Raw genomic sequence first — 12,829 nt, forward strand, 5'->3', positions numbered from 1 at the left:
TGAACAACCAAGTAGCACTCAAACCAATGGAATAGTCTGAAGATGTGATTGTGAACCACCAGTAACAGAATTCAGAAGAATGATGCTTAGGTCAAGAGATCTGGGGAATGTTCATGAGAAAAACAGAAGAAACTGAGAAACTAAAATCCTTAAACCAAAGGATTCTAGAAGACAAGCAATGAGATAACTGAATTAGGCAACATAGTAAAAGGCTAGAGGAATAAAATGGAAAAGGAAAATAAAATAAATGAGCTTGAAGACAATTACCCTCACGACAGTAGACAAGAGAAGCAATCAACAAAAAACCCCGGAAGCATCCAAATAAATCCTGTAGGACACTATCATAAGAACCCATCTAAGAAAAGAAAAAAGAAAAGAAATGCTGCGAAAAGAACACCACCAAAAAAAAAATCTACAGAGAATAGTACAAGAAACCATGGAAGAAAATTTCAACACACTATTCAACAAGCTGAGAAGAATGGACAACCAAAGAGAAAACATCAAGACATAAAGAAAAGGAGAGAATCTGAGGGCAGCTAGAGAAAAAGGAAAAGTCATCTACAAAGGAAAGTTGATAAGGATAAATTCAGACTTCTCAGCAAAAGACCTGCAGGCAAGAAGACAATGGAATGACATATATACAATTGTGACGGGTGGAAGGGAGGGTGGGGCGGAAGGAAGCCAGCCAAGAATATTATACTGAACAAAAATATCCCTCAAATACAAGGGAGAAATAAAGGTTATTTCCTGAGGAGGAAAAAATAAAGGAATTTTGAATTCAACAATTCATTTTCTCAGATCACAATGTTATAAAACTGGAAATCTACAACAGAAAGAAAAGGAACAAAAAGACAAACACATGGAGACTGAACAACATACCATTTCAAAATGACTGGACACTAGAGTAAACGAAAACGAGAAATTAAGAAACTCCTTAAAACAAGCAAACCTATAACACATCATACCAAAAACTCGGATACAACAAATGCAGTTATCTGAAGTCAATTTATAGCAATCAATACACACACGAAATATGAGAGAAATCCAAAACCAATACTAATAAAACACTTCCAAGAAGTAGAAAGAGGGAAACCACATAAGTCCTTCAACAATAAAGGGAAAGAACTAATAAAAATTGAAGCAGAAATAAATGAACTGAAAAATGGGGGGGAAATCAACAAGACAAAAAGTTGGTTATGAAAAGATTAACAAAATCGACAAACTGCTAGAAAACTTAACAAAGGAAAAGAAAGATGCAAATATCTAGAATTTGAGATGAAAAGGGTGCCATCACAAAAGATCCAAATGAAATAAAAAGATACATGTAGAGCAAAAGAAGAATTAGAGGTCACCAAGAGACTTCCAACCAAGAAAGAGTCTAAAGAAGTATGTATGTTGCCTTCACAGGAGAATGCTAGCAAGTATTCAGGGAAGAGCCATAACTAATTCTGTGCAGACTATTCCAAAATATAGAAACTGACAGCAAACTCCCACACGCATTCTATGAAATGAGCATAATCCTCAAAACCTGATCACGATCATTTAGAAAAAATGAAAACAGGAAGTAGATAAGAGTGTCCCTCATCAATATTCTTATTCAACATTGTACTACAATAAACATCTTAGCCAGACAGACAGCAAAAAAATTTTAAAATAAAAGGAATATAATTGGGCAAAAAATAGGTCAAGCTGTCACTATTTGCAGATAGTATGATTTTACATAGTGAGAGCCCCAAGGACTCCACAGAAAGATTGTTGGAAAGTACTAACGAATCTGTTAAAGTAATGGCATACAAGATTAATAAGCAGAAATCAATTTTAATATGCTATTGAAGAGCTCCAAAATAAAAACATCAAGAAAAAAATAAAAAAAGAGAAAACAATATCATTTATAATATCCATACAAAAGATGAATACCTGGGAATAAACGTAACCAAAGAAACAAAAGACCTGTACAAAGGAAACTACAGAAAAATCAAAATGTGAATATTACTGAAAGCAATAAATCTATAGATAGAACACAATTCTGATCAAAATCATTTTCTTGGGGGCTCATACAGCTCTTATCACAATCTATGCATCCATCCATTGTGTCTAGCACATTTGTTCATTGTTGCCATCATCATTTTCAAAACAATTTCATTCTACTTGAGCCCTTGGCATGGGCTCCTCATTTTTCCCTCTTCCCTTCTTCACGAACTCTTAATAATTCATAAATTGTTATTAATTTTTCATGTCTTACACTGTCCGAGGTCTCTCTTTACCCTCTTTTCTACTGCCCATGCCCAAGGAGGGGTTACATTGTGATCAGTGCCCCCTCTTGGTACCACTACTCTCACAGCTGTCTACAAATGGGTTTGGGGTCTCCAGTCCACCCTCCCCCTCAATCACATCAATAAGGCTTTTTGTTCTGGGTCTTTGATGCCAGATACCTGATCCCTTCGACACCTCTTTATCACACAAGCTGGTGTGCTTCTTCCATGTGGGCTTTGTTGCTTCTTAGAGAGAGTCACTTGTTCATCTTCAAGCCTGTAAGACCCCAGATGCTATATCTTTGCATTGCTGGACACCATCACCTTTCTTCATTACATTTGCTTATGCACCCATTTGTCTTCAGCAATTCTGGCGGGAAGGTTATCACAGAATGCCAGGTGACTAGAACAAAGTGTTCTTGCGTTGAGGGAGTACTTGAGTAGAGGCCCACTTAATTGGACCTTTTGGACCTACTTTCTATCCAGCTCTTGGTAATCCAGGGTGTGTGCTACAGACTCGTGGACTTAATATTGTTCTTTTGAGGCACACAATATCTTTCATAGGCCACACCAGAAAGAATCCATGTGGAAGCTACATTCACTGGAGTTTGTAAACTGGGCTTTCATTCAAACTCATCAGGAGCCCTTTGATTTAAGACTGAAATTCATCAGTGTGAGAAGATGATGACTGCTATCCCAAGTTATGGAATTGGCAGTTATTGGACTTGGGTTTGACTCTCTGGCCTTCAGGGTGCCTAATGAATGGTGATCCAGGAATACCAAATATTTACTACTTTAATGCTCTTCTTATTTTGTTATGACATGTATTAGTCAGGTATGCAAGTTGCTACCTTTTGGAATGAATTTTGTTGAAAGTTTTGTTCCAACATCAACCCTAATTATTTGTGTAAATAGTGTCCAGCCCAGCCTGTGTGATCACGAGGTGTCAATGGGATCAGGTATCAGGCATCAAAAAACAAAAAGTCCTATCACTGTGATGAGTGGGAGTGCGAAATGGGGACACAAAACCCATCTATAGGCAACTGGACATACCCTTACAGAAGGGCCTTGGGGAGGAGACAAACCAGTCAGGGTATAGTATAGTAAAGATAAAACATACAGCTTTCCTCTAGTTCTTTAATGCTTCCTCCCTCCCACTATCATGATCCCAATTCTACCTTACAAATACGGGTAGACCAGAGGATGTACACTGGTACAGACAGGAACTAGAAACAGAGGCAATCCAGGACAGATGACCCTCTGAGGACTAGTAGTGAGAGTGGCGATACCGGGAGGGTGGAGGGAAGGTAGGGTAGAAAGGGGCAAGGGATTATAAAGATCTACATATAAACTCCTCCATGGGGGACAGACAACAGAAAAGTGGGTGAAGGGAGACGTTGGACAGTGTGAGATATGCCAAAATAATAATAATTTAGAAATAATCAAGGGTTCGTGAGGGAGGGTGGGGGAAGGAGGGTGAAAATGAGGAGCTGATACCAAGGGCTCAAGTAGAAAGAAAATGTTTTGAAAATTATATGGCAACAAATGTACAAATGTGCTTGACACAATGTATGTATGGATGAATTGTAATAAGAGCTGTATGAGTCCCCCCAGAAAAGATTTTTTAATAAATTGTTCAGAAACTGGAATTTAATCTATATAAGTCAACAATTCGAGCATGAATTGATGTCTGAAACCAGCCTATACTTCTATATGCTTTTCTCAACCGTGTTTTAAATTCTGTATCATTAGCTAAATGAATAACACTATCGTTACCTTATGTCCCAGGAAGATGGTTTGAAAAGTTTTCGTTATCATAAAATGATAATGTTGTTTCTAAAGTGAACCAGAGATATATATAAACCACAGATATGTGAATGGATTTTGTGCTCCCATTTAAATCTAGCCCCAATCTAAGAACTATGAGTTCTTAGGATGTGGCCCTCTTTAATGCTTAAAGAAGTCATTAAAGATATAGGTGCTATAGAAAAAACAAAACAAAAGAGAATGAAAAAACAACAAACAAAGCCAAAGTAATATACTCATAAAAATTATATCTGTTTGTAATTAATAGATAAAAATTTTACTAGTACATTGCTTAGAACACATGGTAGATAAATGGAATCACAGAATGGAATTTTCCCACTTTTTGCAGTCCATTGTATATTCAATATTTGTAAGTCTTAACATTTACAAAAAGTACAAAACAAGGTGATCTATATTAAACATAATGCCTGTGCTATAAATTGTCATCACAAGGTAATTATTTTACTATTGATTCGAACATTTTCTTCATTCAATACTTTTATTGAAGTTCAAAGTATACATTCTTAAGACAATAAATACCTGGCTGTTTTTTCTTAGTATCACAGAGGTACCATCATCAACTTCAAATTCTCCATAGTCTCTTAGACACCGTACCTGAAAAGAAAATCAGATATTTTATCCAAATTACCTTTTAAAATATGCAGTGATCATAACATGAAGTGGGATTATATAAATGCCCGAACAGTAAAAGTACTGTATTTTATGTGTCTGTTTCCTCCTCTGTGTACTTAGGACCCTTACTATTCCCAGATATTTACTGTGGTCCTAATCCTAAAGATCTCAATTTCCTACGTCACCGGGAAGGGAAAAATAAGCTTTGCAAATGTATACATGGATGGTATTACCAATAAGGAAACCAGGGATTTAGATAAAAGGAGACTACATAGTTGGACGTTTTCCTCTCAAACAATGCACTATATTAATCAGAAGGAATAAAAATGAGGGACATAACAGTGGCAAACAAGAAAGAAAAGAGCATTTTACCTCAACTAGATTGACCAGATCCTTCCCATAATCCATCAGGATAAAAGAACATACATCTAAAAACAAACTGTTTTTCTTTTTAACAATTTATTGGGGCTCATACAATTCTTATCACAGTTCATACATATACATACATCAATTGTAAAAAGCACATCTGTACAGTCTTTGCCCTAATCATATTTTTCTCTTTTCCTTTTTTACATTTTATTAGGGACTCATACAACTCTTATCACAATCCATACATATACATACATCAATTGTATAAAGCACATCCATACATTCCCTGCCCCAATCATTCTCAAGGCATTTGCTCTCCACTTAAGCCCCTTGCATCAGGTCCTCTTTTTTATTTTTTCCCCCTCCCTCCCCTTTCCCCCCTCCCTCGTGTGCACTTGGTAATTTATACATCGTTATTTTGTCATATCTTGCCCTATCCGGAGTCTCCCTTACCCCCCTTCTCTGCTGTCCCTCTCCCAGGGAAGAGGTCACATGTGGATCCTTGTAATCAGTACCCCCTTTCCAACCCACTCACCCTCCACTCTCCCAGCATCGTCCCTCACACCCTTGGTCCTGAAGGTATCATCCACCTTGGATTCCCTGTACCTCCAGCCCTCATATGTACCAGTGTACAGCCTCTGCCCTATCCAGCCCTGCAAGGTAGAATTCGGATCATGGTAGTTGGGGGGAGGAAGCATCCAGGATCTGGAGGAAAGTTGTGTTCTTCATCGGTACTACCTGCACCCTAATTAACCCATCTCCTCTCCTAAACCCCTCTATGAGGGGATCTCCATTGGCCGACACTTGGGCCTTGGGTCTCCACTCTGCACTTCCCCCTTCATTTAATATGGTATATATATACATATATACATATACATATATACATATACACACATGTACACATACATACACACATATCTTTTTTTTTTTGCATGATGCCTTATACCTGGTCCCTTGGCAACTCGCGATCGCACTGGCCGGTGTGCTTATTCCATGTGGGCTTTTTTGCTTCTGAGCTAGATGGCCGCTTTTTCACCTTCAAGCCTTTAAGACCCCAGACACTATCTCTTTTGATAGCCAGGCACCATCAGCTTTCTTCACCACATTTGCTTATGCACCCATTTGTCTTCAGCGATCCTATCATGGAGGTGTGCAGTCAATGATATGATTTTTTGTTCTTTGATGCCTGGTAACTGATCCCTTCGGGACCACTCGATCACACAGGCTGGTGTGTTCTTCCATGTGGACTTTGTTGCTTCTGAGCTAGATGGCCGCTTGTTTATCTTCAAGCCTTTAAGACCCCAGTCACTATCTCTTTTGATAGCCGGGCACCATCAGCTTTCTTCACCATATTTACTTGTTCACCCACTTTGGCTCCAGACGTTGTGTCGGGAGAGTGAGCATCATAGAGTTCCAATTTAATAAAAGGAGATATTCATGCATTGAGGGAGTGAACAAACTGTTTTTCAAAGGAAATCAAGTCTTCCAATCTCTTGTTTCTCAGGAATACTTAAAAATACATTTAAAAGATTCAGTTTCATACTCTTTCATTTTGCTTACACAGTAACTTAGCAATCAATTAATTTTCATTTAGTATTTTAAAAATAAAACAAAATTTATGGAAGATGGAATGTTAGATTACATTAAGATGCTTGAAATTAAAGTGCCAACATCCAATCATTTTTGACCTATAAAATATAAGCTTAATATAGTTCAGCTCACACATCACTATTACCTTAAAAGTGTGAATCAAAGTTTGTTGCAGAGAGGGCACTATAAGTATTTCCATACTCCTGTCCCTCTATAGCAGTGTTTCCCAAAGTGGGGATACTGCAATGATCCAGGAGGAGTATAAAGCAGATAGCTACACTTTATCCTGGAGTATAGGCTATTGTATAAAAGTTTTTAATTTTACACACACACACACACACACACACACACACACACACACACACACCATAGTGAATAAAGGGGTAAGTGCAGCGTGGAGACTCAAAGCCCATTTGTCGGCCACTGGAGATCCCCTCATAGAGGGGTTTAGGAGAGGAGATGGGTCAGTCAGGGTGCGATGCAGTACCGATGAAGAACACAGCTTTCTCCCAGATCCTGGATGCTTCCTCCCCCCAACTACCATGATCCTAATTCTACACTGGTGCATATGGGAGCTGAAAGCACAGGGAATCCAGGGTGGATGATAACTTCAGGACCAATGGTATGAGGGGCAATGCTGGGAGAGTGGAGGGTGAGTGGGTTGGAAAGGGGGAACTGATTACAAGGATCGACATGTGACCTCCTCTCTGGGAGACGGACGGCAGAGAAGGGTGGGGGGGCGTGGGGTAAGGGAGACTCCGGATAGGGAAAGATATGACAAAATAACAATCTATAAATTATCAAGGGCTCATGAGGGAGGGGGGGCAAGGGAGGGAGGGGGGAAAAAAAGAGGACCTAATGCAAAGGGCTTAAGTGAAGAGCAAATGCTTTCAAAATGATTAGGGCAAAGAATGTAGGAATGTGCTTTACACAATTGATGTATGTATATGTGTGGATTGTGATAAGAATTGTATGAGCCCCTAATAAAATGTAAAAAAAATGATTAGGGCAAAGAATGTACAGATGTGCTTTATACAATTGATGTACGTATATATATGGATTGTGATAAGAGTTCTATGAGCCCCTAATAAAACAATTAGGAAAAAAAACAGGCCCAAAGAACAAAAGAAAACTGGGTTAGCAATATATATACATAAATTAAAATATCTATAAAGAGATTCTATCACCGCCCTCTAGTTGATTCTAACTCACAATGACCCTATATTGGTTTTCCAAGGCTGTAAATCCTTACAGAAACTAATAGTCTCATCTTTCTCCTGAGCAACAGTTGGTAAATTTGAACCTTAAGAACCTCAGAACCCTGGTGGTACAGCAGTTAATCACTGGGTTGCAATCTGCATGGTCGACAGTTCAAAACTACCAGTACCAGTAGGAGAAAGCCTGGGCTTTCTACTCAGAAACCCATAGGGGATCCCTAGGAATCAGCATTGACTCCATACCAGAGAGTTTGGTTCTGGAACCTTATGGTTAGCAGTCCAATCAATGCCTATCCTACAATGCCAGCAGGGATCCTAAGAAAGAGATGAAGAGATGTAGTCAATGAATAAGGCCCATCTAGCCATCATCTCTTATGCATTGTATTATCAATTCTAGCCTATATGGCTATGGTTAAAATCCCATTTTGGAGGGATGGTTATGTGGAAAAGCCATCTCAGAAGCAGGAACACAGAGAAATGCTGGACCATCAAGGTGTAAGAGGCCCTAGTGGGACATACTTGAGATCTTTGTCTGAAGTGGTAGAGACTGAGATGGAGGCATCAAAGGCTGCAGCACAGAGACCATGGGACAGAACAGAGGGACTAGGCCAAGACCAGAGGCTGAGGCAAGGCGTCCATGACATAAAACAGAGGAGCAATACTGAGACTATGATACTTTGAGGCAGAGCAGTGGGCTGCCTTTCTGGCCCAAAGAGGCAAAGGGACTATGTGACTGAGAGGCTAAGGACTAAAGACTGACATGACTGCTGGATGACAGGAGAGGTACACTTACTGTTTCCTGATGCTGACTTGTGGTAACTAGTTACCTTCCTTAATAAGCCCACTAAATTGTGAATATTGTCTGTGAGTTCTGTGAGGCCAACTGGGACCGATAATTGAACCCAACAGAAAGGCAGTGTGTGAGGGAGGAGTGGGTGGTGTCAGAATAGATATTGAAGGATGAAGGATGGAGGCATGTCTGAACTCTGCCTCATGGAAACAGTGAAGCCAGAGAAAGTCAAATACGGCCCTCTGATATGTCTTCCTACATTTAAAGAAGCCAATCCAATTACTAGCACTAACAAATAAGAGAAACAACGTTACTGGATAACTCAACAGGATATTTGAGTTGGCAGAAGAACAGAACAGCTTATTGAGTCTGAGGAACAAAAGTAAAGAAACATGATCCCAAGGAACACCATCAAGCAAATCAATGCAAATATTATGGAAGTCCCAGAAGAGGGCAAAGGGTAACTAAATAAAACTTAATAGACAACAGCAGAACATTACCAAAACTTGACAAAGGACAAGAATGTACATATCAATGACACTTAAGAATTTCCAAATCAGAAGAAAGCCTGAGAGATCCACACCAAAATATCTTATCATCAAACTCTTTAAAAAAAAGATAAAATCTTGACAATATCAAATAAAATGAAGTACCAATTTACATATATAGAAACCCTGGAAACCAGGAGGTAATAGAGTCTCATATTTAAAATAATGAAAGAAATGAACAGCCATCCAAGATTCCTATAGCCAGCAAAACTTTCCTTTATAAATGAGGATAAAATTCAAGAAAACAAATAAAACCTAAGGGAATGTTGAGACATTCCTTTAGATTGAAATACAAGGATAGTAGATTGCAAGATGAAGCAATATAGAGAAAAAGGTGTTCGGTTCCTGGATTCAGGTACCTGAAAGAATTCACACAGCAGAAGCAGGTTTGTAATCCAAGTGATTTTATGGGGAAAAGGGAAGTTTCAGGTATTACAGCCTCAAAAAATACACATTGTTTTAAGAAAGCATACAAGGATCCGCAGAACTGCACATGGGTTCACTGCTGAATGGGGAAAAAACACATAGAAAGAACAGGAACACATAACCCAGCACGTGGAACCAGGAAATCCCAGGGGCCAAAAGGGCTCCCACCCCCCACTTGTGGAGAATGCTGGAATGGAAGGAAGTCAAGGCAGGGTCTTTATTCCCTCCTCTCCACAACGGCTGGGGGAAGCATGGTTGAAGGTATTGGTTGGTTCCACTGGCTTGAGTTTAGGCCCACCTGTGTGAGGTAATGTAACTGAGCCTAATCTGTGTGCCCTGGTGGACCTCCCCTCGGGGTGGAGGGAGCTCTTGTCTGAGCATGCTCAGTTTGATTGTTCTAAAATTTAATGGATGCCTGATTTCTTCCAATCCTTTTGCTTTAGCCTTATGCAGTTACTGCGGAGACAACCCCCTTGTGGTGCTTATGTAATCTGATGTCAATTTGGGACTTGAGAGGATTAAGAGTGAAGTGGTGGAGTCTAGTTGGTCAATCAGGATAGCCAGTGAGGCCTCTGTGTGGGCATTGCCTTCGCCTGAGAATTCTGGGAACTCCAGTATTTCCTCCTTAAACAGGAGACGCTTCTCTCTCTCAGCTCACTTCCTTGGAGATGCTCTACTGGCAAGACACATGGCACTACGTCCTGGTAGCTGGGAAAGCCACACGGACCTACCCTGATGCAACAGACCTCTGGAGCCAGAGAAGCTACATAGAGAAGAACCCTGCCAGCGCTGAGATGTTTACAATGCTACTGGATCCAAAAACTTTCTACTCGCTGGTTCAAGATCGTCCTGCAATCGGAGTCATTGCATGTTTCGTGAGTCTGACGAGGCCTTTACAGATTGGTATCAGACATATGGGCTAATATTGGGCTCACGGACTTGACCTGGACTGGGCTGGGACGTTTTCGCAATATTCAGTTGTTCTTCTATATAAACCTCTTTCTTATAAACATGAGTTTCTATGAATTTGTTTCTCTTGTCTACCCAGACTAACACTCCCCCTTTATGGCCCCTATTCTGGCTACCTAACATATTTAGCCAACACCTAAGTTGAATGCAAACATTTTTCTTTGGTCTTCTTTATTCAATATTCAAAAGTATACAAAAGAGGATAATAAAGATGGTTCAAAATCCAAAAATTAACTAAGCGCCAAAGTACGTGGTACTACTGGAAGAAATGAGGAGCAAAGAGAGGATAACCCACTTAACAAGTAACAAAATGACAACTATATGACAGGGACTTCAAGTGTGTGCAAATATGGAATTTAAAAACTGAAAAAAGTCCCAGAAACATTTGAAGCTCCTTGGTAAGTACTTCCTTAGTGGTAGTAACTTTCAATATGAAAGTATTAAAATGTCCAGTGTAAAAGCAGAGACCTTGTGATATGCATATGATACAACTTTGCTTATGGAAAGCTAAGAGGATTCAACACATTAATGAAGAACTGAGACTAAAGCTTTCTGTAGGGATTATGGCTCGATGGAAAAAAAAGCCTCATGCTCGGGCCAATAAACACAATGATAAAAAGAGAAAAAAATAAATTGACACGGATTTCATTTATTTCAATGCATAATCAACATTCATGGAATTAGTGAAGAAATCAAGCCATGAGATAAATGCTGCAAAAGACTTCTTTAAAGTGTTAAAGAGCAGCAGAGTCAGCAAAATGACTGTCAGACAACAAACTCGGACAACTCTCAGCAATTATAGAGAAGGTCCACTAGGAGCGATATCCTAAACTTCATGGAAGAGAATCTCAATATGAAGTACATCCAAGCTTCTTAAACTGAGAGAGCAGTAGCAACTACTAACAGATTCCCCTCTTTGTTATAGGCTGTCCACACGCTGGGGAAGCGTCCCTCCTGCCTGGCATAGCCAATTTTTTCTGGTCCCTGAGCTAACCCAGCTGACCAAGCCTCTTGGCTTGCTGTCCTCTGGTGAAGAACAGCTTTGCAGAGTCAGCTTGGTGCAGACAGTCACTAGCCAAGCTTAACTTTTGCTTTGTTCTACAGTTCCACCAGCCCTTGCTCAACATTCCTCACCTTGCCACCCCCAAGCAGGAAATGTGTTAGCAAAACAACACAATTAGGGGGCAAGGGGGAAAGAGAAGCCTAGCACTTCCCGCACCAATCTCAAAGTAGACTTGAGAGGTTTAATTTAACCCCCCCATTGGGTGAGAAATCCACACACCTGGCCTCTAGACCTGGCAGGAACCCCATCTTATCCCTCAAGGGGTGGAGTCAAGGGACAGAGTTTTTGTGGGTTTTGAACTGCGGACCATGCTGATCGCAACCCAATGTGTAACCACTGTACCACCAGGGGTCCTTTTATCTCAGTAAAACTATGAAAACTAGTCCTCGGTTTATCTGACCCCAGCCATGCTATTTTTTAATCACCTAATATGTATATGAAAGGTGAACAATGAATAAGACAGAGGTGAATTGATAACTATGAATTATGATATCGCAGAAAAGCACTGACAAAACATCAACAGCCAGAAGAGCAAACAAAGCTATGCTGGAAGAGCTACAGCGGGAGTGCCCCTTAAAGAGGCCGACTCCGTGTATATGTCATCTGGATGGCAAGTCCCTGGATGGTCAAAAAGAGGAAGCCTCTCAGTGGTACACATTGACACCATGACTGCAATAATGGGCTCAAACAGCAATGTTTGAGAAGAGGGTGCGGGGCAAGGCAGTGTTTCATTCTGTTGTACATCTAGTTACTATGAATAGGACTTGGTGGCACCTAACAAAACTATATTCATATCTCCTTCTTACATAATAGGAGCATAATCCACACATTCAATAAAATCCATTCTCAAGAGGTAAAACTTACTTCAATATATAAGCTTTGGGAGGCTTCATATCCTGTGTTATGTCCAAACGTTCATTTCCTCCCAATGACCTCATGTAAGTAGCAAGGGACTTCTTATAACAATTGAACCATTCTATCTGAAAACAGAAAAATGGTCTTTTTACCAAGTGACAAAGAAAACAAGCTTGCCAACATTGTGTAATCGTGACTTCAAACAGCACATACGCCCATGTAGATCATGAGTGTGGCATTCCTGTATTTATATAGCGAACATTAATGGTTGTCTTCTACGAGTCAGGAACTGTCTGTGCACTTAGGATGGA

Source organism: Tenrec ecaudatus, unplaced genomic scaffold (genome assembly GCF_050624435.1).
Source record: "Tenrec ecaudatus isolate mTenEca1 unplaced genomic scaffold, mTenEca1.hap1 Scaffold_534, whole genome shotgun sequence".
NCBI lineage: Eukaryota > Metazoa > Chordata > Mammalia > Afrosoricida > Tenrecidae > Tenrec > Tenrec ecaudatus.